The sequence below is a fragment of the Orcinus orca genome, chromosome 21 (assembly GCF_937001465.1).
Source record: "Orcinus orca chromosome 21, mOrcOrc1.1, whole genome shotgun sequence".
In the NCBI taxonomy this organism is placed as follows: domain Eukaryota; kingdom Metazoa; phylum Chordata; class Mammalia; order Artiodactyla; family Delphinidae; genus Orcinus; species Orcinus orca.
The window spans coordinates 17,945,100-17,968,900 of NC_064579.1; the positions used below are offsets into that span (position 1 = coordinate 17,945,100).

General features: G+C 40.1%; 1 protein-coding gene and 1 long non-coding RNA gene across 4 annotated transcripts in view; one reads left to right on the forward strand and one right to left on the reverse strand.

The window, feature by feature from the left end:
• SLC7A2 (solute carrier family 7 member 2) overlaps nucleotides 1-23,801 on the forward strand; it is a 74,297-nt gene that overhangs the window by 18,164 nt on the left and 32,332 nt on the right. The gene's annotated exons all lie outside the window — the stretch shown is intronic.
• On the reverse strand, nucleotides 13,398-17,263 carry LOC125962810 (uncharacterized). The gene is made up of 2 exons (XR_007474555.1): nucleotides 16,411-17,263; nucleotides 13,398-16,372 (listed from the first exon to the last, which is right to left on the reverse strand). It is a non-coding gene; the product is annotated as an uncharacterized LOC125962810 (long non-coding RNA).

A 23,801-nucleotide genomic window follows, 5' to 3' on the forward strand; every position in this document is an offset into this window, starting at 1 on the left:
GATGAATGCCGTCCAGGGATGTGGGTTCTGTTTGAGGGATCATGCGGAAGTTTCATGGAGAAGGTGGGATTTGAAAAGGATCTTGAAAAAGGAGTAAAGAGGTATCTACAAATAGAGATTGAGGTTTAAAAGACATTCTTGATGGGGAAACAGTGTGAGCAAAGGACCCTGAAAATATGAGACCTGTTGGCAAAAGAGCACATGCTTCTCTTCAACCAAAGTAAGGTGGAATGTAAGGGAATTGGAGGGAGGGGAAGGGAAGGGGAAGAGAAGAGGAATAATAGTAATAGCTAATGTTTATGGAGTGCCTACTATCTGCAAGGCATTATTTTAAGCACTTTACTTGCATTGACTGGTTTAATCCTAAGGAAGAGAAGGCCGGAGGCACAGATTGGCTCAGTTCAGACTTTGGATAATGAGATAATGAGTGTGTCATTCAGTTGGCAGTGAGGAGTCTGAATTGCCACAAGGAATAACTGAGCTCCTGTGAAGTGAGGACCATGGATGAACTGAGGTTACAGCAATAAAAAGGGTGTTCACGGGAAGTTTTAACCCGGGTAACTGGGCATATTAGAAGTTCCCCTGCCCCCGCACACACACACACACACACACACACACACACACACACACACACACAATGAAGTCCCCATGGGCAGCAGTGTTAGTGTTTTCATATTTGCAAATTCCAAGTCTTCAAAAAAAGAATATTTTTTTTAGTAGAGTAGGATGTTAGTTTATTTTATACTCCATTATTGACTTGTGACCACAGAACTGCTATTTGTATCTTAAAAGCAAATCAATTCTGTTACCTGCCTTAAGGTTACTTAAATTTTTAACCTTGAGCCAAAATGCATGTTACTGAAATGATCTTCTGTAAACCTATTTCAGGCTTTGCGTTTTTCAGATACACTTTGATTTTGAAAGAAAACACATAGTACCATAATGATATTTACTCTCGCTGGTTTGTTGACATTATTGATTAGGCTAATATATGCCAGGTGACTACATTTTTTCCCCTATTCATCTTTTTTGTACTCTTTGAAATTTTACAGTACTTGCCTTCTAGGAAAAATATATTCCAAAGATGAAATTGTATATTTTGATAGAGGGAGGTCAAAGATATGTTTACACTTCAGAAAAAGTGCAGAGAAATCCCCTTAGAATTTAGGCAACATTTGGCATGCTTTGTGTTTTTCCCACACACAAAAGAGCTTGTAAATGGCCTGTGTTTGTTCTTTGTGATTGATGGGAAAGGGATAGTGTAGGACTGGAATAATTTATATCAGATTAATTTGGCAGGATGCCGATAGTTTCTTGATGTTTAATTCTAGGCACATTGTTTCCATCCTGTTCGTTTGGGTAACCTTCTTGGTTAAGGACTCACACCGAGGGAATTCTGCTGTCTGACCCACACGGATTTGCCATCCATCCAGTGTTTCTGGAATCCTGGGTCAGACCTTGCTCGCTGTGAAGACAGCCATGGCAACACCCAGCCCAGAGGTGGTGCCGGTAGGAAGAAGTGGCCTCTCTTTGGCTTTCTGGCAGCATGTGTCTCATTAGCACAGGGCGCTAAGGAGGAGCACTTGAGGAGAAGCCTTGAAGAAAGCCTCGCTTTTTACTTGTGTCCCTGCCCGGAATGATGCACTGCTAGCATGTAGCCAGTTATGAAAGGGAGAAATCAAACCCGAACGTGAGGGCAAGTTTCTTAATGCTTTCATTTCCCACTTTAAAATTTTCTGTCAGGCAACTTCTTTAGGGAGATAGGACCCAGTGGCCATGCTTAGGAAACTGTATTTGGAATTTCTTTTAACTGAAGCCTCAGAATATCATTGAGACTGTGCCTTAAAGACTATCATGGCTGCAGCAACACAACCTCTTAGGCAAGGGGAGGAAAATGATCCAGGATACACTTGGGGCCTAAGAGACTAAAAACCTTACTGGCCACAGAGAAGCAGGGCTGAGCACGTGGCCTGGGACCCAAGTGTACTGTGCACTCATTTGACCCCCCTGGTAGCTGGCCGAGAGGACTGGGCAGGATTCTTCCTATATCTTATCACATTTTCTCAGATGTTTGTCCTCAACATCTACTTCCCATACATGGACCCGTACATGAACACCTGAAATAAAGACTATGTTCTCAGCTTCTCTTGAAGCATTCTGTGGTGTTGGACTAATTCTAGCTAATATCAAGTAAGGAAAAGTGACCTCTGTGACTTCTAGGAAGTATCCTTTAAAAAAGGGTTCTCTCTTCACCCCTTCTGCTATGGACAGAGTGTTTGTGCCCCCCACCAAAATTCATATGTTGAGAACCTAACCCCCAAGGTGATGGTATTAGGAAGTGGGCCTTTGGAAGGTGATGAGGTCATGCAGATGGAACCTTTATGAATGGGATTAATGCCCTTATAGAAGAGTTTCCAGAGAGCTCCCTTGTCCCTTCTGCCACGTGAGGGCAAGAAGATGGCCATGGATGAACCAGAAGGCTGGAATCCCTCACCAGACACCGAATCTGCAGGCACCTTGATCTTAGACCTCCCAGCCTCCAGACTGTGAGAAAGAAATGTTTGTGGTGTAAGCCATCCAGTCTATGGTATTTTTGGTATGCAGCCCAAGCTGACTGGGACACTTCCCACTTCCTACTTCTCACTGACTAGAAGGCAGATGTGGCGGCTGGAGTTTGATGATCGCCTTTAGACCATGAGGTGAATGCTGTATAGCAAGGATGCCAGGGGAACAAGCTAGAAGCAGCTTGTGCCCTTGATCCAGTGGGGCCCAGGCAGTCAGCCTGTAGACCTACTATACACATCAGTGAAATGAGCTTCCGGTCCAAACCATTGTTATCTGGGGTTTTCTGTCAGTGCCAGCTGAACCTAGATCATAATGAATACAGGGACTTTGTGGTAGTAGAAGTAGAAATGAAGACAGGCAAAAGAGATTTAAAATTTCAACATAGGATAGTTTTTCCTTTTTTTTTTTTTTAATGGTGAAGAGTGTTATAAAAACAGAATAAAACCTAGAAGGAACTGATAAGTTCTGGGATGAAGACATTTTAAAATTCAGTCCAATTATACTAGAGTAGCTTATATGTAGTTCTTTTGCATAAAAATGGGACATTTGATAGTTGCAAGATTTTTCTAAACCTGTAGTTCTATGAAAGCTATAAAGTTTTATTCTAAATTTCTTCAGTATACTGGTAAATTTCATAAGCTTTGGTTTTGAAATGGCTTTGTGATTGATTTAACTGACCAATCTGCATTGTGGTCGGACTTGTATGATTTGGTTTTCTTTGAAATTTGTTGAGATTTACTTTAGGGTCTAAGTTATATCAGTTTTTATATATATTTCTTATGGACTTGAAAAGAGTGTGGATTCTCTACTTGTTAGATGGAGTGTTCTGTGTGTGTGAGTAACCTACATTTCTTTCTGTATTTTTTATTGTTTGTCTCCCCATCTAAGTTGTGCTTTCCATTAGGGTAAGGACTGTATTCTGTTCATGGCTCTTTCTCCGGTGCCTAGAACAGTGGCTGACACTTAACAGATTCTGATTACAGTTTATATGTTAATTAAGTCAAATTAATTGTGATGTTCAAATCATTTGTAGTAATGATCATTTTTTTTGTATATCTAACGTCAATAATTGAGGGAGGTAAGTTGAAATCTCCTACCAAAGGTGTGCATTTTTCAATTTCTCTCTATAGTTCTCTCCCTTTTTGCTTCATGTATTTTGAGGCTATTTTATTAGTGTATACAAATTCAAAATAATTTCTCCCTCATCAATTGAATCTATTCACATTGTGTAATGGCCCTAGTAAGGCTTTTAGTCTTAATGTTTATTGTATCTTATGTTAATATAACTACGTTGGCTTTCTTTTTTACTAGTATTTATTTGCTTGTTTTTTCTGTCTCTATTTATTATTGGCACTTGCATGGTTGTTCTTTCTCTGTCTACTTTCAACACTTCCAGGTTCTTTTGATTTGATGTATCTCTGTGATAACTCATATTACTGGAATTTTAAAAATCCAATCAGATACTCTTTGACTTTTAACTGTAAAATTAGTCAATCATATTTACTATAAATTCTTGACCTTTTAGACATGTTTCTATCATCTTAATTTATGTTTTATATATGTTTTATATTTTTTATTATTTCTTGCATTTGGGGGATTTTTGTTATTCCATTTATTTCCTCTACTTATTTAGATGATATGCACTCTATTTCTGTTCTTTTAGTGTAGACCATATGAAATTTTACCATGCATACTTTTAAAATGTCTCCCAGATCTCTTCCCTAATAATATAAAAAACTTAGAATTTATGATCTACAACTTACGTGTAATTATTGCCTTGCATTTTAGTTCATGAATTCTCTCTTTTGCTAATTCTTTCTCTCCCTAATATGCTGTTTAACTCATATGCTGAGTTTTTAATTTCTACCATTATATTTTTATTTATGTAAGTTTTATTTAGTTCTTTCAAAAATCTGCCTTTTTATTTTGGTGGTCTCTTGTTTTGATTCATTTTAAAAATTTAATCTTTTAATTTTTTAAACTTTTTCTGCATAGTTATTCCATACGCTTGTCTGGTATTTCTCGTATCTGAAGACTTAGGGGGGTTAAATCTGTTGGTTGTTTTCACTGACTATTAAAAGTAGTGGCTTAAGCCTGCTGGCACTTTGCTCTTGGAATTCTAGTCTCACAATTGTGAAAAAATTAATTTCTGTTGTTTGAACCGCCACCCCCCCCCCAAAAAAAGTAGTGGTTTATTTTATTGCATGTATTGGGGAATTTTTGATTGTGAACACATATTACGTTGAATTTAATCTGTGAGAACCCTGAAGACGTAAACAGGGTGGGTTTTCCTTTGGAAAACCAGGGTGGGTTTTGCATTTATATATACAAATAAGCTAGGAGACTGTTTGATTAGGTGCATAAAACTGCTACTGAGCTGGGCTACTTTAACTCCCTTTGTCCTACCCAAGAGGTAGGGTGGAATGGGGAAGCCTGAGCCAGTCTCCTTAGCTATCTGTGTGCCCAGAAAAAGTCCTTGGGCCTCAGTTTTCTCCTTTAAATCTAGAGCACTGGATTGGCAATCAGTTTCATTCTAAATCCTAATTTCTATGTACCTACCAATATTTTAAAATAAAAGTAAGTGGCTTTTATAAATGGACTCTTTTTGGTGTTCCAAGACATGAATGTCAAACACATGTCTTTGGGTCCTTCATTTGTATTATAATAATAAATTAACAACAGCCTCTGCCATCCACTGAGTGCTCTGTAGTGGGCCCTTCACATACATTATCTAATTTGATCCTCAAAACCATCTTATGAGAATATCTTCATTTTACCAGAGAGGAGATGAGGGCTAAGAAGTAAACACCGGTCCACCTGCCTCTAAAACCCCAAGGTCTTCCCTCTGGGTGGTTTTTAGGAGTCTGCTTTTGTCACTTAGCTATAGGATCAAATGAGTGTGGATGCTAATATTATCATTACACTTGATCGCATTAGAATTTTTAAAGTGTTTAATTTTACATGAGGGCAAAATAATCTCAAATTTCTATTTGATGCCTGGAAGGGGGGAATCCTAGTTGTTGTTTTGTGGTTATTGCCATTGAAAAGAGGCAAATGAAAAGCATTTTGTCTGCCCCTTCTCCCTTCAATCCCTGCTTCAGGAATGAGTACAATAATTGGCTAAAGTGTTTATGCATTTATGTACATAGTTGTGACGTTCACATCTAGTCCTGACTTTTTTTTTTCTAGTTTGTTTGCAGCAGGGAAAAGTACAGAGCCACGATATGCCACTAGAAACACGTTCTTAGCACACATGGTTAGTTGCCCTGTGCCTCCTCGGCTGTGCACAGTGATAGCACTTTAACTTTTGGAAGTGGAGAAATTACCAAAAATTATTGATTGGGGCAAGAGTCAAAGATGACTCAGAACTAGACTCTATCCCTGCACCTAGATAAAGTTGTAATGCAGCGTGGAACCATGTTTCTATGTATTTTCCCCATATTTTGGCTACAGTTGTGTTATAATCCTTTCAGCCCACCAGAGGAGTTTGCCTTGACTTTTCAAGTTGAATAATATCCTTCACTGGGTGTCCTAAATGTGCTGGACCCTTAGTCTGCCCCATTAGAGATAACATTTTGCTTATAAGTATTTCTCTATTTGAAGAAAAAGGAAGTTATTTAGAAGTCTTTTCGAAAACCAAGTTAAGTAAGCTCTGGAATATGAAGCAAGAAAGTGGCCAAAAATCATAGTTGTAATTGTTAGTATTTGTTGCATTTTCTTCTGATTCCTCAATAAATTATCTTTACACTCCCAGAAAGCTGTCCTAGAAACAGGACACTACACAGATACGGGTTTGGAGAACTGCAGGCAAGTCCTGAGGGAGGCACAAGTGATAATCCAGGAGGGTTTGTTTGCCAGAGTTTTAATTCGACAGTGAGCTGCTTACCTTCAAATGACCACGGTAGAATCCTGCCTTCTACACCTCTGTTCGTGGCTGGGTGCCTGTGAGGTTGCGCTCAGAGTACATTAAGCAACTGGATGGTGTGAGGGCCGTAGATGATGAAACGTTGTTTTGCTGCTTGCAAACAACGACCTTCCCGCAAGCGGGATTCGTTGAAACCTTCCTGTGAAAGATTCTTAAACAAACTTGGTCTTTGTTGACCAAAGATAAATGAAATAGGGAGGCCAAGTAGTAGCTTAGGCGGTTCACAGAATTTGCACAAGCTTTACTTTTTGGAGATATTCACAAAATGTTTGTCTCTTGGTGACAAGGAAATTATTTGTTTAAACCTTAGAATGTTCCCTAACGGCCATCTGGCAGACTCAGTCTACGTACTCTAGATTTTTAAAAGTTAGACTTTTAAATACTCAGAGAAAATACGGATATAATTTCATGGACTGTATGTAATAATGTTTGGAAAGAAGAAAAGACAAGTAGAGCTGGCCCTCTGTGTCTGCGGATGCGGAACCCGCAAGTAGGGAACCTGTGAATACGTAGGGCTGATCATGGGGCTTGTGCATCAGTGGATTTGGGTAACCACGGCCGGTCCTGGAACCAGTCCCCCGTGGATACCGAGGGACGATTGTATAATCAAAATCCTAATCAGATAGTGAATGCACAGAGTGAGGAATGAGAAGGGCACACACCAGAAAGGTTCATTGTGGCTGTCACAGGAATTCATTTGAGGGACTCAGACTTCAAAGGTGGAAGAATAAAGTATGAATCTATTTAAAGGAGCAAAGGAATGTTTGAGTTGAATCTTTATGAAATATTTAATCAGGAAGGAGAAATAAGGGCGACCTTAGAGTGGTAGCAATAGATGACTGAGGGAAAGCAGAACTGCTCTTGTATTTAGGAGAAGGGTGGCTCTCTGACCAGGAGGATAGAACACATAATTGAAAGGGAAGCTGAGGTCCAAATTGGTGAGAGAGAATGCAGCTGCTTTAAACTATCTCACAATTTCAGGCCTGGATGAATTACATCTTGCAATATTAAAATAATTTGTAGATATGAGTGTAGCGGGACCATCTGTCTTCTTGGAGGTGCCCTGAAGTACAAGAAAGGGAGCAGCAAGAAAGAGACAGTAACCCTTGTCTTCAAAACGGAGGCCAATGTAGATCCTGGAAACCACAGATCAGGGGGCTGGATACAGTTCACCAGTGGTGTGGTTTGGAGAAGAAGTGACCAGTCCCCAAAAGGCATCGTGAGTTCATAAAGAACAGTTATGCCTAACAAACTGCGTACCCTCTTTGTTACGTAGTTATCAGAATGGTGGAATTCAAAAGTTTAAACATAACAATTAGCATTTCGGCAAAGCATTTAATACCATGTGTTGTGATAACCTTGGGATAAGCAGGAGAGAAATGTGGGTCTCTAGTTGTTTGCACGATATACTTAGAGTGTTGATTAATGGGTCGATACCAGCTTGGAGGGACATTCTTGGTGGCATGCCATGGTACTCTGTCCTTTGCCCTGTCACGTTTTTATCATTTACTTGGATTAAGGTAGAAGTCATTCTTGTTAAATTTGCAGTGACATAAAGATAGGTAAGATGCTTAATACACTGATGGATGGATTTATGTTACACATAATCTCAAATAATATGAAACTTAAAATTCTGAATTTAGGTTTGAAAATAATCAATGAAATAAAATGGAATCAAGAAGACCAGTCTATGTTGATGTCTTTGAGAAAAAAAGACCTCAAGGTTTTAGTTAACTAGAAACCAAGTATGAGTCATTCATTCATGGAACAAATGTGTACTGCACTCCTCTCTATATTTTAATCACTCTGAGTACAGTGAGAATGCAGCAAATGAAGAAAATATAGACCTTCCTTTCCAGAAACTTAGAGTAAAAGAGTGTATTCATTTCCGAGGGTTGCCATTAGAAAAGTACCACAAACTGGGTGGCTTAAAATAACAAAAATGTATCATTGCACAGCTCTGGAAACTTAGAAGCCCAGAATCAAGGTGGCAGCAGGGCCACGCTCCTCTGAAGTGTGGAGGGAAAAATCCCTTCTTTCCCCCTCTGGCTGCTGGTGGTGGTCCTCAATTGTAGGTGTTCCTTGGCTTGCAGCTACGTCACTCCAATTTCTGCCTCTGTCATCACATGGCATTCTTCCCATCTGTCTGTGTCTTCACACAGCATTTTCCTCTTCTTATAAGGACACCAGTCATATTGGATTAAGACTCACCCTAATGATCTAATCTTAATCTGGTAACACCAGCAAAGACCCTGTTTTCAAATAATGTCACCAAATAAGGTATAAGGGTTCAGGACTTCAGCATCTCTCTCTCTTCTTTTTAAATGGGTTCAACCCATAACAAAGAGTAAAACATGTTCCTCCAGGTAGCTGAGTATGATTGTGATAAAGAAAAAGTGTCGTAAAAGTACAGAGTGCTTATGTTTTCCTTTGCTGCGCAAAAGCTCTTAAGTTTAAGTAGGTCCCATTCATTTATTTTTGTTTTTATTCTCATTACTCTAGGAGGTGAGTCAAAAAAGATCTTGCTGCAATTTATGTCAAAGAGTGTTCTGCCTATGTTTTCCTTTAAGAGTTTTATAGTGTCTGGCCTTACATTAAGTAAGTCAGAAAGAGAAAAACAGATACCGGATATTAACGCATGTATGTGGAATCTGAAAAAAATTGGTGTAGACGATCTTATTTACAAAGCAGAAATAGAGACACAGACATAGAGACAAACGTATGGATACCAAGGGGGAAAGGGGTGGGGTGGGATGAATTGGTAGATGGAGACTGACGTATATACACTATTGATACTATGTATAAAATAGATAACTAATGAGAACCTACTGTATAGCACAGGGAACTCTACTCAATGCTCTGTGGTGACCTAAATGGAAAGGAAATCCAAAAAAGAGGGGGATATATGTATACGTATAGCTGATTCACTTTGCTGTACGGCAGAAACTAACACAGCATTGTAAAGCAACTATACTCTAATAAAAAATTTTTAAAAAAGGGCTTCCCTGGTGACGCAGTTGTTGAGAGTCCGCCTGCCGATGCAGGGGACGCGGGTTCGTGCCCCGGTCTGGTGCCCCGGTCTGGGAAGATCCCACGTGCAGCAGAGCGGCTGGGCCCGTGAGCCATGGCCACTGAGCCTGCGTGTCCGGAGCCTGTGCTCCGCAACGGGAGAGGCCACAACAGTGAGAGGCCCGCATACCGCAAAAACAAAACAAAACAAAACAAAACTACGGAGTGCTGTGAGCACAAGCAATAGCGTGACCTAATTTAGCTTGGGGGAGGGTGTCAGGGAGGATTGGGAGGTCTCCAGGAGAAGAGGAGAAAGAGTAACTTTCCAGAAAGGAGCAGCGACTATGCAGAAAGCCTGGACGCAGTAAGAGGCTCCGAGTTCTGAGGACATTAAAAGGAAAGCCCCGCGTAGCACAAGGGTATGAGGAAGAGGCAGGAGATGTCCCGAGGAGATGGCGAGGCGCCAGACCCAGAGGAGCTCTGCGCACTGTGTTGCCATGGTTTGAGGTGACTAATAAAAAAACAGAAAGAATGATAGAAGTATATAGAATGGAGAAGGTAATAAATTAGACTCTGTACTTGCTTGACCACATATGGAATGCTTTGACTTGCTGGGAGTGTCGTACTTTAAGTTAGTGTTTATCAGTGTTGTACTTTGAATGAATGTATTTATCTGCGTGGAGAGGAATCTTGGGATGATAGCCATTTGGAATTATTTGAATGGCAGGACTTTCTGCCTTTATTCTTAGGGCAGAATTAGGCCAATGGGTAGGAGTTACAGGAGGGCTCTGTAAAAGAAGGGTCTTCTAGCAGTGGGAGCTACACAAGTTGAGAGCAGGAGCCTTGAGAAGTATTTGCCCGTGGAGGATGGCCACCCGTCCGAGATGCAAGGGATACTGAGTGAACGTGGAGTGAGGGGTGTTTGCCTCTAAGGTCCTCTGTGCAGGAAGCCGGGAGGCGGGGAGAGACCAGGAGCTCTGAAGACATTAAAAGGAAACCCAGTGTAGTATCCACTAGGGGTTCAAGTGTGATGTTAAGATTTCTAAAATACATTTCCTCGTACTTTATAATTAAAAAGTAAGAGCATTAAAAGGGCTTTAAAATTAAATATCATTGGGAGATTACTAGGTAACTGAATTCATTTAAAACATCTTTGTAATACAATGTTATATGTCAGTTGTATCTCAAAGAAGACTTTGCAGAATTATTTAGATGCATTTGTCTTTCCTGACCCTCTGCTGTAATTACAGCAGTTATCCTTAACCTCACGTCTTTGGTACAACTCTCTCATTCCTTTTCTGACGTTCTCTCAGCTGCCCTTACTTGACTTGTTCTATTAAATTTGTTTCTAGGGATCTGTTGCCAGTCATTTCTGTTAAGCTGAATAAATCCTATTTAGAAGTGATGGTATGTAAATGTGTACATTTTGTTTTATACCAAACCAGCAATTTTACCTTCTCTGGCAGGGAGAGAGCAGGAGGGCGCATAGGAGGGCACGTAGCATAAACCAAGTGTCCCTCCTACCCGAGTGCCACGGGAGCCATACTCTTTTGTGGGGGAGGTCGGTCATATTCAGAGAAACGCTGACCAGCTGCCCAAAGTATATTTGAAAGGAATTTCCACATGCACTTGTATCTCCTGAAGGACCTCCAACTCATACTCCATACCAGCACTTCTCCAAACCCTCCCTTCCTCTCCTCCCTACTTCTCTCTGCCAGGTGGGTTCTCTCTACGCTGTGGATTCTTCTCTCACCCCCAGCCCTTTATTATGTAAATCAGCCTGCTTCTTGGCTTTATATTTAGGTGGGTTTTTTCTTCCTTAAGTCAAAGGAAAGCATAAGGTGGGTTTTTTCTTCCTTAAGTCAAAGGAAAGCTCAGGAGCTGGCAGACAGGCAAGAAAGAACCTTCCTGCTGTCCCCGCAGTAGCTCAGAAGGCCTGGGAACCGAACCCTCCCTAGAGGACAAGGGGGCAACCAGAATCAGACAGGTCCCTAAATCTTGTCACCTGTGTGTGGACAAGAGGGCAGTATTCTGGGGGCAGTTGATGGACAAATTGGATTACAGTGTTCATGTGGAGGATAGCAAAGGATAAGGCTAGGAAGGCAGGCTGAGATCAGATGACAGGGGGGTGGTTTTGAAACCCAGGCTGGATTGTTCGAGCTGGAGAAGTTGGCAGGAGGCCGATTAGATACGGTAGATTAGATATGATAGGTTTGAAGCATTAACATTCAGCTCATGCTGCATATTTCATAATTCTCTGTTACTTAGGAGTGTGCTGATACTTATAAACCTTTCCAAGCATATTTTAAAATTACGGACACTAAGCCCTGATTGACCAAAATAATTCATCTACAAGTCTCTGCATGGTATGGTTTCATTTAAAGTCAGGGTTGGGAAATAACAGTGCTGGTTTCCTGGACAGAGCAGGAATCAGAGCCCCACGGGAGATGTTTCTCTCTCTGCATCTTGGTGCTGAATGCTCTGAAGATCAGATGAAACAGCTCTTTGCTTTGCAAAGAAGCAGCAGGAGCGTGCCTTCTTCTTATTTTAATACTTCAGGGACACCATTGCCAGACTGTAGTACAGAGCCATTAGAGAGGCCAAGTTACAGTTTTATTTTTTAGTAACAAAAAGATTAAAGATGAATGTTTTAGATGAGTGCTAGGGATGTGATGTACAACATGATTAATATCTGAAAGTTGCTAAGAGTAAATCCTAAGAGTTCGCATCACAAGGAGAACATATTTTTTTTCTTTTTCTTTAAAGGAAAAACAAAATTTGAGTAACCTGATGAGTAGTAGTTATCTGTGTATACATATTTTAAATTTCTGCTTAAATAGCAGGAGGTTTTACAATGCTTTATATATTTTGTTTTTATAAATCCTATTCCTTATAGAGCCCATTCTTCACACATTATTTAAATACTTTGTTTAGAAAACTCTTATTAATCATTGATTACCAAATAGAGTTTTTAGAAAATTATGAAATAACAGGAATATTAAATTATATAGTAATTTAAGGTATTGCTATTCAAAATTAAAAATCAAGATAGATATTTCCAGGAACTTCTGATTAAGAATTTGCAAATTAATATGATTATTTTAAGGATTGGTTACTATTTATTAGGGAAGTAACTTTAGTTGTTATTAAGTATTTATATAAAATTCAGTATCTTTTTCCAAGAAATTTTTTTTTGTTTTTAAAATATTTTTATTGAAGTGTAGTTGATTTACAATGTTGTGTTAGTTTCAGGTGTACAGCAAAATGATTCAGTTATATGTGTATTCTTTTTCAGATTCTTTTCCATTATAGGTTATTATAAGATATTGAATATCGTTCCGTGTGCTCTATAGTAGGTCCTTGTTTATCTGTTTTATATATAGTAGTGTGTATCTGTTAATCTCAAACTCCTAATTTATCCCTCCCACCCACCAAAAGGGTTTTTTCAAATAAAGTAAGAGAAGAAAAATTGAAGTTTTAAATAACTGACTTTAAGAAATGGCTGATTGTATAAATTGTCAATTTCAAAATGAATATTAAAGATTTTGGATACTGCTTCTTTATTAGAAAAATTCAATATTGATTTTCATATTTGTATTCTTTGTTCTAAGGACTCCTTAAGCGATATTCAGCCTTTTTTAAAAAAAATAAATTCTGGAATGGAAGAATGGATAAGGAATCAGATCAGTCATGGCTTCCCCAGGAAGACTCCCCTGCTGACGCCCACCCCAGCCCCCTGAACAGGGCACTCCCTTCTGTGTGTTCTGGTAGTGCCCTGGACTTCCCTTACCCACAAGCACACTATATGATAATGGTCTGTTGTATTTGTCTTTCTCCCTCTGCCTGTATCTCCCCTGCCCCCTGGAATATTATTTAGAAATTACCTTTTTTTAAAAAAAATTTCTAAGGCTTGATTTTTTTAGAGAAATTGACAGTCATTAAGCAACTGATCAGTTGAGTTCAGTCTATGCAATAATATAAAAATAGAAAAATCTGGTGAAAACTTAAGTTGGAGAAGTTGTTTGTAGTTACTGCATATTAATAAGTAGAATATAAATGTGACATGACTGTCAGACTTCAGTTTTAAGGACCTCGCCATTTCAAGTTATTTTAATTTTTAAAATTCTTCTTAGTTTGCATATTCCAAACTTGAATTTAGAGGCTTTGAATCATGATGATGAAGAGCTGGCACTGTTTTAATTACTTTCTCTGAGCACATAATAGAAAGGTTTTATTCAGATTTATTGGAAGCCAACATGAATTTCCAAACCTCTCAGCCAATAGCAGTGTTTCAGCAATCTGCCAAGATGCTAAGGATAAAGATCTCTGGTGATATATTGTTTCTGTATTTTAAGAAGTACCAAATCAGAACATGCTTTTCAAAATTAAAAATATAGTTTCAAAAATGACTATTTTTCAAGAAATGACTTTACAGCAAAACCATAAACCATAAGTATACTCGACATGGTATCCATCTAAATTTCTTGAACATGAATTAAAAACGAATGTGAATTCTGGTTGAATTCCTTTTCTGCCACAGTTTGATGGAAGGAATTTTGCCTAGCATTGAAACAAAAGTGGCTGCATTCTAACAACTAAATTAGGTAGCCTTTTGAGGAGGGTGTGGGGTAAGTGAATTAAGAGGGATACTTTGGCTCTGGAAAGGGAATGATTAGAAGAAATCAGAGTGTTCTAAAGGACTTCTCAGTTTTTGCCTTCAGACAAAAAGAGCTTTCTTGTACTTTTAACACACCTCCTAGTCCATGAATGTACTTCTAGCATCTTTAATCTGAAATTCAGCTACTAATCCAGAAATAAGTAAAAATAAACTTCTTGAGCAGTGCCTCTTTGTTGACAGAGCATGGGTTCGTCCAGGTCATCTGGATTTCCTTGGCATCCTTGAGTTGATTCTAATTTGTGTGGACGGTGGATTAAAATTGGAATTAAGGTAATAGTGAGTATTTATTTGTTTGTTTTTAAAACAGTTCTGTCAGTCTTATTAAACAGTTTTTTAAGAAGTAATACGGAATGAATCACCTTCCTGTAAAGACGGGCAGCTTGCATGCCTGGTACCGTAGCAGACAGCCGTCATCAAATTCAGTAGTGTTTAGGAGGATCACTGAATTGTGGCAAGATTTGATCAACAATCATCAAAGATATACAGATTTAAACATCAGTAATCTAGAGAGCCCATTCATCTAGAATACCTTGTTTCGGGAAAACGTCATGCCAAAAACTCCTGTGTTTAGTTTTCTGACAGTTCAAAGAGGTTGACATGGAAATTTTAACTATGTCATAGAAGCATATATTTAAAGTTACTATCTGTTTATTTTTTTGTCTTTAGAATGGGAGTGCAAGTTTTAAATGGTGAAAACACAAACAAAACTGTCCTTGTATAAAGTTGTACTGAACTCATTTGGACATGATTTCTTCATCCCTTCTTATTGTTATCTATAAAATACATGCCTTATAAGGTTTGGATTTCTGGAGCTTGCAAATAGAATAAGAGCTCAACAGCCGATCGCCTAGCCTACAAACTTGTCTGGCCCGTCCCGCACTGTTCTCCTTCTTGACTCTTAAGGTGGAGGTGCCATTTCTCCTTCTACCTAATTCAGCTCTTGAACCCAGCACCGATCTCAGTCTTCCACATCTCAAGAGCCTTGCTTTATCCATTCTCCCTTTTGGATTTTCAACCTCTCTCTCTTGGCACTTTCCCATTGGTATCTAAACAGATTAAGTTTCTTCTGTATAAAACGCTCTTCCTTGATTCCATGGACCCCTCAGGGCATTGGCTTGAAAAAGGCACCTGAACGTATTGCTTTCATTTCCGCACTGCCCATAATTTTGCAGTGTTCAAACATTGTCCTTTCATTTCGAGCACCATCTGACACTGATGACCACTCCTTCTTTCTTGAAAGAAGAACTTTTTTGGGTCAGAACTTTTCCTGGTTCCTTCCGTCACTCCTGCCTCTCCTTTCCAGCTCCTCTGTGGGGGATGGTAGTGGTTCTTCTCCTTCTCCTTCTCCTCCTTCTTCTTCTTCTTCTCCTTCTTCTTCCCCTCCTTCCCCCTCCCCCTCCCCTTCCCCCTCCCACTCCTCATCCTCCTTCCCATTCCTTTAATGTGTGCATCTCGGGGCTTCCCTGGTGGCGCAGTGGTTGAGAGTCCGCCTGCCGATGCAGGGGACACAGGTTCGTGCCCCGGTCCGGGAAGATCCCACATGCCGCGGAGCGGCTGGGCCCGTGAGCCATGGCCGCTGAGCCTGCGCGTCCGGAGCCTGTGCTCTGCAACGGGAGAGGCCACAGCAGTGAGAGGCCCGCGTACTGCAAAAAAAAAAAAAAAAAAAAAGTGTACATCTTTGGTATTTCCTTTCCTTCCCTTCTTCTGTACAGTCTCTCCCTGGGTGATACTGTCTATTTAACTATCATCTCTATGCTGATCATTCTCAGATTTCTTGTCTTCTGTGCTCTCCTGAGCTTTGCTGAAACCACATGGCAATTCCACACATTCCTTAAAATCAGAGTGGTCAGAAAAAACCTCCTTCTTGCTAATTCCTCATATAAGGCACACAAACCATCCAGCAGCTCTGGGTCCCAGATCCACACAGCCATCAACCCCTATATCCTCCACCTCCTAAAGGGCACTGTAGCCCATCCGTTTCTCTTCACCCCACTGCCTTTACCCTAGAAAAGGGTACAGGTCACAGTCCCTCGTGCCCAGATTATCCCAGTAGCCTGTTTACCCTTCCCCTTAACTCCAGTCTTGATCTTTCTCATCCCTTCCGTCTAACACAATCAGAACAATAATTGTCAAGTTGTGTATCTGGTTTAAAGTCCTTCAGGGATTCCCCACTGCCCTCAGGGTCAAGTCCAAGCCTTCTTGAGCCTGGGGACGCCTTCTTGAGCCTGGGGACGCCTTCTTGAGCCTGGGGACGCCTCTGCTTACCCCTACTTCGCTCTAGCTTTTCCCCCAGCCCCTGAGCTCTATATGCATGAAACTACTTTCTGTGCCTCTGCATTTGCTGTTCCCTCAGCTCAGAGCACTCATCATCCCACCACTCCCCCCCAGCCTCCTTCCCATTGCACCTTCAGATGGCTAAATCCAACTCATCATTTCCAAGGCCTCAGATTAGACATAGCTCTCTCTAGGAAAGTTCCTCTGACCACCTGAACCCCAGTCAGAGTCTGAGTGAGGAGCCCCTCCTGTTGAAACAAGAGGGAAGGGGGCAGAGCACAACGTTTAAAAGAATGACATAGCCCCTGAGGATGTGACGTAAATGGGTTAGAACCAACTAGGTCCAAGATGACAGAAGATTTGACTTCTAGTGGACCTTGAGCGTCATTATATGCTCATTGTATTACACTAGCCAAGTGATGCACCCACCAGCGCCATGACAGTTCCAAGGCCAACCAGAAAAGGGCAAAAAGTGGGCAGTGGCCCAATTCCTGGAAATCCCCTCCCGTTCCCCAAAATAGTTGGAATAATCTCCCACTCATTAGCCTATGAAATTACCCAGTCCATAAAACCTAACCACCTATATTTCAGGCCCTCTTGCCTTCTGAGATGAAAATGGCGCACACTCTGTCTGTGGAGTGTGTTTCTCCCAAGGCCATTCTCACCTTTTGAGACAGACCTCATTCTCTCTATGGAATGTGTATCTCTCTAAATAAATCCACTTCTTATCTATCACTTTGTCTCTCACTGAATTCTTTCTGCGATGAGACATAAAGAACCTGAGCTTCAGTAAGTCCTAGGATGAGGTGTGTGATCTCAATTAAAAGACCGTGGATCAGCTCGGTGCTTTATGACCGCCTGGAGGGGTGGGATAGGGAGGGTGGGAGGGAGGGAGACACAAGAGGGAAGAGATATGGGAACATATGTATATGTATAACTGATTCACTTTGTTATAAAGCAGAAACTAACACACCATTGTAAAGCAATTATACCCCAATAAAGATGTTAAAAAAAAAAAAAAAAGACCATGGGTTCAAGTCTCAGTCTGAATTCTGGCTGGGTTCAAGTCCCAATCTGAGTTGTGTGGTTTCACTGTGGGCCCCTCTTGCCTTCCCTTGTGCAGAAGCATTTGCTTCATGATATTGAACTGGCCGCTGTCTGCGCCGCCCACTCCACTGTAAGTGCCGTGAGGGGAGAAATTTTGGCAGCCTGTTCATGGCTGTTTCAGTGCCTAGTGGTGTGCACCGAAGTAATTGTGGAACTAATAAAAGGGTGAAAAGTGCTTTTAGGAAATCTGCAATTTTTAACAAAAATTAACCCACTAATGTTAAGGTCTAAAGGCAGGGGTGTGGAGAAACTTCTCTTCTGTGACTCAGGAAACTCTTAAAAACCCTCTCGAGTATGATAAAATATTTCCAGTGCTTCCTTTATTTTCCCTCCCTTCACTAGGTGAATAATGGCTCTGCTGCTGGCTTACTACTATAATTCATTGGTGAACAAAATGTTTTAAACATCCTTAGTAAGCGCTATAGAGCCTCTGTTTGCTATTTCTGGGTCTTTGACAAGGTGGAGGATGTTCCTGGCTCAGTAGTGGGCATTGGAGAAATAGTGGTACCAGGAACCCAGGTTGGATGTATGTCTAAGAATAGATTTTCTCTGCCCTATATAAAGTCACCTTTCTCAGGTAGAGGGTATATATGTCTGTGCGTGTGCATAAAGGACAGACCTAATGCATATTAAACTCTATGGGTACCTTATTGGAGAAATATATAAACAAATTCAAGTTATTCCATCAGGACACCTGCTCTAGAAAGAAGAGGAATTATCAGGAAACCCACCAGATATGGCAGGAAGTAGCAGAAGATTTGAAGGGTTGAAATCAGGAGAAAGGTTGCTGGAGCCAGCCCTACTGATACCACCTTGACCTTCATCAGTTGCCTCTGGTTTCAGGGAACAGAGATCACTCAAAATAGAGTAAGTGAACAGGAAGTTTGTTGAATGGATACAGAGGGCTCACACACTCAACATCAGGAAGGACCTGACCCATTCAATGGTGTCATTCAGATTTTCAAGAATATTGAATGAGTGTACCTGGCCTTTGGCTATTAAACCCAGAGTCAGGTGTCTGGTCCGGTTACCTGTGGCTTGGGGGATGGGAGGAGAGTGCTATGAGGAGAGCAGATTCTCTTCCAAGGAGGTGTGGGCAGGTGGGCAATGACTAAGCTGTCTGGCTAGATGGCAGCTCAACCTAGTGGCTGTGAATAAAGGATCCAAAGTCGCCTGCTGGGTTCATCCCTGGCTCCACGTCTACCTGTGACATTGGCTGACCTCTGTCTGCCTCAGTTTCCTCATCGATACTATGTGAGTCCTGATCTTATAGGGATATTGTGAAGGTTCATGAAAGAATAAATTAAAGGGGCCTAGTAAGCACACGGTAAGTGGTCAACAAACATTAGCCATCTTTATTAGCCTAGCACTTCGTAGAGTAGTGACGGGTGTGAAATACCTTTGCAAAGCGTATCTCTTGATGTTTGAAATGGCATGTAAAGGGTGACTGGGCTTAGCCGAGGACACTTCCTTCAGTTGCTGCTTGGAGAATGGGAACAGGTGGTACCCTCTGGCATTTGGAGTGATTTATTAGCCGGAGATTGCTCAGCCTAAATGGGAACGGGCGTCTGCCCGGGGCTGAAGCGAGCCACCAAGATCGTTGACTGTGAGTGGGTCGCTGACTGGGCAGATACTCTGATTACCCAGCTGCTGGGGGCTCTGTTTCTTCTTTTCTTTTTTCTTTTTTTTTTAACTTCCTCTCTCCTCCAACCCTAAAACAAAAGTTGGACGCTTAATTTTTTAAATTGCTCTGCATCTATTTGAATGAGACAGCTAGGTATGCCTTATTCCTGTAATTTGGCCTTTAATAAAGCTAAATGGATTGACGTGTTTTGAAGCACCAGCTGCCTGTACAAACTAGAATTCTCCATCGGCTGTTTGCTTCGGATGTCCTTAGAAAGATGCTTGTCTGTGTCTGGATTCTGTGTCAGAAATCTTGAAATAGTTTAACTTCCTGGTAGTACCGATTTGATATAAAAGGGAGGAAACATAAATATTATTGCCACAATGATTGTGACTTTATAGTAGTCTCAGTTGTGTCCTTCACTTTTACTTATTTCTGCATTTGTGTTCACCTATCTGGGGAAAACTTTGGAGGATGATACTGTTCAGAAATTTTGCTTTGGTGAAAAGATAAGTTTTGGACCAAATATAAGTGAAATGTATGTGAAAGGGTATTTTGTTTTCCAGAAAAATAAAGGTTTTAGGTTTGAATGCAAAAGTTTGTTGTTGTTTGTTTTTTACCTACCAAAGTGAACAGTTACCATTTCTGATTATCTTTTATCCTGCATTGTACTTCTGGTGTATTTTATGAGAAATTAATCTCTTAAAAGTAAGAGGAATGAAAGAAAGATCAATAATTCCATGGTATTATGTCCATATCTTTTTTTTCCCCTTTCACTAAATTATTTAGCCTACAGTAAAATTTGAAAATATTTTCTGAACTTTAAAGTTATAGAAATGTCATTGCAGCTCTATTTACAATAGCCAGGACATGGAAGCAACCTAAGTGTCCATCGACAGATGAATGGATGAAGAAGATGTGGCACATATATACAATGGAATATTACTCAGCCATAAAAAAAATGAAATTGAGTTATTTGTAGTGAGGTGGATGGACCTAGAGTCTGTCATGCAGAGTGAAGTAAGTCAGAAAGCGAAAAACCAATACCGTATGCTGACACATATATATGGAATCTAAAAAAATGGTTCTGAAGAACCTAGGGGCAGGACAGGAATAAAGACGCAGACGTAGAGAATGGACTTGAGGACACGGGCAGGGGGAAGGGTAAGCTGGGATGAAGTGAGAGAGTGGCATGGACATATGTACACTACCAAATGTAAAACAGATAGCTAGTGGGAAGCAGCCGCATAGCACAGGAAGATCAGCTCAGTGCTTTGTGACCACCTAGAGGAGTGGGATAGGGAGGGTGGGAGGGAGGGAGACGCAAGAGGGAGGAGATATGGGGATATATGTTTATGTATAACTGATTCACTTTGTTATACAGCAGCAACTAACACACCCTTTACATAATTGTAAAGCAATTATGCTCCAATAAAGATGTTAAAAAAAAAAGTTATAGAAATGTAATTGATGTTGAGTTTGGAGATTGCAAACCCCAAAGCTCTAGTTCAGAGAAAACACACACACACAATGGGGCAAAGTTCCCAGGCTTAACATGGTTTAATCCCTTTTTCCCTATCAGGCCCAAAACAGAAAGTGCAAATATCTCACCATGAAACCAGCAATCACATGAGAAAGGAAAGTTGGTTATAGGGTTCGGAGGAGAGCACCCAGTGAGGGTTTGTTGGAATGCCTGCCCCCGCAGCTCCTATCTCCCGTAAGATTTGTTGTCAGGGCCTGTGATACTGATACTGAGGATTAAGTTTGAAATTTCAGCCTTTATGTAGGGGAGGAGCTGCATTTCTGTGCAGCTAAATGCGACGTCCAACTTTCGAACCGAAGTGAAAATCCAGGATCAACTTTTGACTGTAATTAGCAGATTTTGCAAGATTTCTGTGGTTAGTGGAAAAGAGGTCTGCTCTCTATATAGTGTTGTTATATCATCAGGCCTAGGGATTTATTTGACCTAAAACTCTACATGGTCAAGTTTACAACCTGGATTGAAGAAGTTTGAGAAGGGGATAATTCCAAGTTGCTGAGGAGGGAATTTAGCTTTCTGGCAAGAATTAATAAGGGCTCCATCGGGGAGTTAGATGTCTTAAAACTGTTATACTTAGGGTTGGGGATGGGGGAAGGGACTCAGAAAGATCTATCACCAGACTCATTAAATCCACTCCCAGACTTTACTGCTGCCTGAGCTGTTGCAGATCCCTCCGAGGCTTTCTGTTGGCTAATTACATTTTCAGATCTAAGCAAATATGTGCATATTGTACGCCTCAGTAGAGAGGCCACTGTCTTAGCAATTAGTAAAATAACTGTTTATTGAAAAAGGATACATGTCTGTTTCTAGTATCACCAGAATCATTTGTGACCTCATAGGAATGTTGATTAGAGTTTTATATTTTAAGGTTCAGGTCATGGGTATGAGGGTTGCATGGGCCTCTTCCCAAAGTCTAACATCATTGTCCTTTACTTACATTTATGTAGGGTTCATACTCAGTACCAGTCCTTGGTCATGGTGGCAACAGCTGACAGTGGGTATGATGGTTTGGATCATTGTCTGCTCTTGGGAAAACAGTCTCTGTCCTCCAGACCAAATAGAATCACCTTCAAAATCCTTGCATATTTTCACTGCATAGTCGTTTGCTGATGAGACAACACACCAGAGCCCAGGCAGGGACAGCAAATGCAGACATGTGTCAAAGAATAAGTATGAGTGGATTTTTTTCAGCAATGAAAGGACCTTCTAGAAATGAGAGTAAGGTTGTCATAACCATTTACATAAGGAACATATCTTTTTAAATGCTTTAAAGGAAAAGTTACTAAATTTTAAAAAAGTAAATATCAAATTATATTACATTAGACACAAATACCTTATTTTTTCTCATTCTCCTGTTGCCACTCTACTTCCTTATATCAGTGTTTCTCCACAAAAACATATTTAACAAAAGCACGGGATTCTTTTTTCTTTATTGACTATGTGATACACCTGCTAGGATTTAATAAATGTTTATTTAACAACGATTCATTAAATTGACTCGGTATGTTTTTACATTGCTTTTTCCCATCTCACTATATTTCTGCAAAGTCGGTTTTGTATCATAGCTTTTGCAATCAGTATTTTATCAGTTGTGCGTAGTTAAGGCTGTTTGCCAAGGACATTGCCTAACCTGTCAATTCAGAGAAGCGTTTCTGACGTCTGCATTTCTGTTACTCAAAAGCAAATGAATGCTTGACAAGTGGCAGCTTTGACTTATTTGCTCAGGGCAACGCAGAAAAACTGAACATGAAATACTTTCCATTTTTAATAGGAAAGAGGCAGTAGCAATCAGATCTTCTCTGATTACATGCTTCCCATGTAATCTGGAGTGAATTAAATTCACTTTTCTATTGACAGGATGAAGGTCACTCATTTATTCATTTTGGGTAAATGTTACTAAGAAAACTTTTCACTATTTTTAGCATTTCAAAGAAGGTTGTTTATCGGTTGGCTTGCTTATTCTTTTTTATTTTTATGCTATCTTGTGTTTGTGTGGGGGGGGCTTAGAAACTTCGAAAACAACATGGTGACCATATTACCAAAAAAAGGATTAAAAAAATAAATAAAAGCTCACCCACAGTCATATCACTCTCCTTTCTTCTTAGTTTTCCTTGCTTCCTTCCAGATTCCTTTGCAATAGTTGTAGAATTTGTCTTTTATTCATAACATGTGAGGTTAATCCATCACTTTACCAAGAGTGTTTTATTTAATTAATGACTAACAGGTGTGCCTCATTCTGTACATCAGTTGTCTCCTAAAGTTGTGTATGACATGTTCCATTTTCCTATGATCTTAAATCATTACTAAAATTCAGTGGGTCTTCATTTCTTAGCATTTTTCAGTTGGCAGTTACCCCTAATTCTTGATCTTTGCACATCTCTGTTGTATAAAAATGCTTAAATATTATTGAAGGTCAGCATTTATAAATCCCTTCAACTGCCATCCTCCCACCTCAGTTGGCCTTTGTATAACTCCAACTTTTCACTTGATTCTTTTTTAAGCAAAACACTTCTCTCCCTTATCTTCTAGATGTGTTATATGAGAAATAGCTATTTAAGGGCTAGGTAAGGGTAGAAATTGATACACATTTGATTTGTGGAAGTTTGATAGATTTTGACTTTGGAAGCGCAAGTATGGGCACAATGGGAGATGTCGTCTGTTTCTGCAAATTTTTCAACAAGTACCTGTGAAGTGGCGTGCTTGGCACTGTGCCAGGTGGTGTGGCCGATAATGATGTGCAAAACTTTATTTTTATTATCAAGCAACTTTTCACTCATTTTCATTTTTCTTTAGGATTTTTCTCTATATTCTTTGAATCAGCTGCTTTCAACATCAAGGACTTGCATTTATATTGATGTGTGAATAATGTTGAGTGAGTTAGCTTTATATACTAAGGTTAGCATGAAACTGGATTATGCATATCCCAGAAATGTTTTTCTCTTATGAGCAGTAAGTCATTGAGATTCAGTATAGAAAATTTATTATACTACTATTTTTATTTATTTATTTATTGTTTGTTTGTTTGTTTGTTTTTTTGCGGTACGCGGGCCTCTCCCTGTGGTGGCCTCTCCCGTTGCGG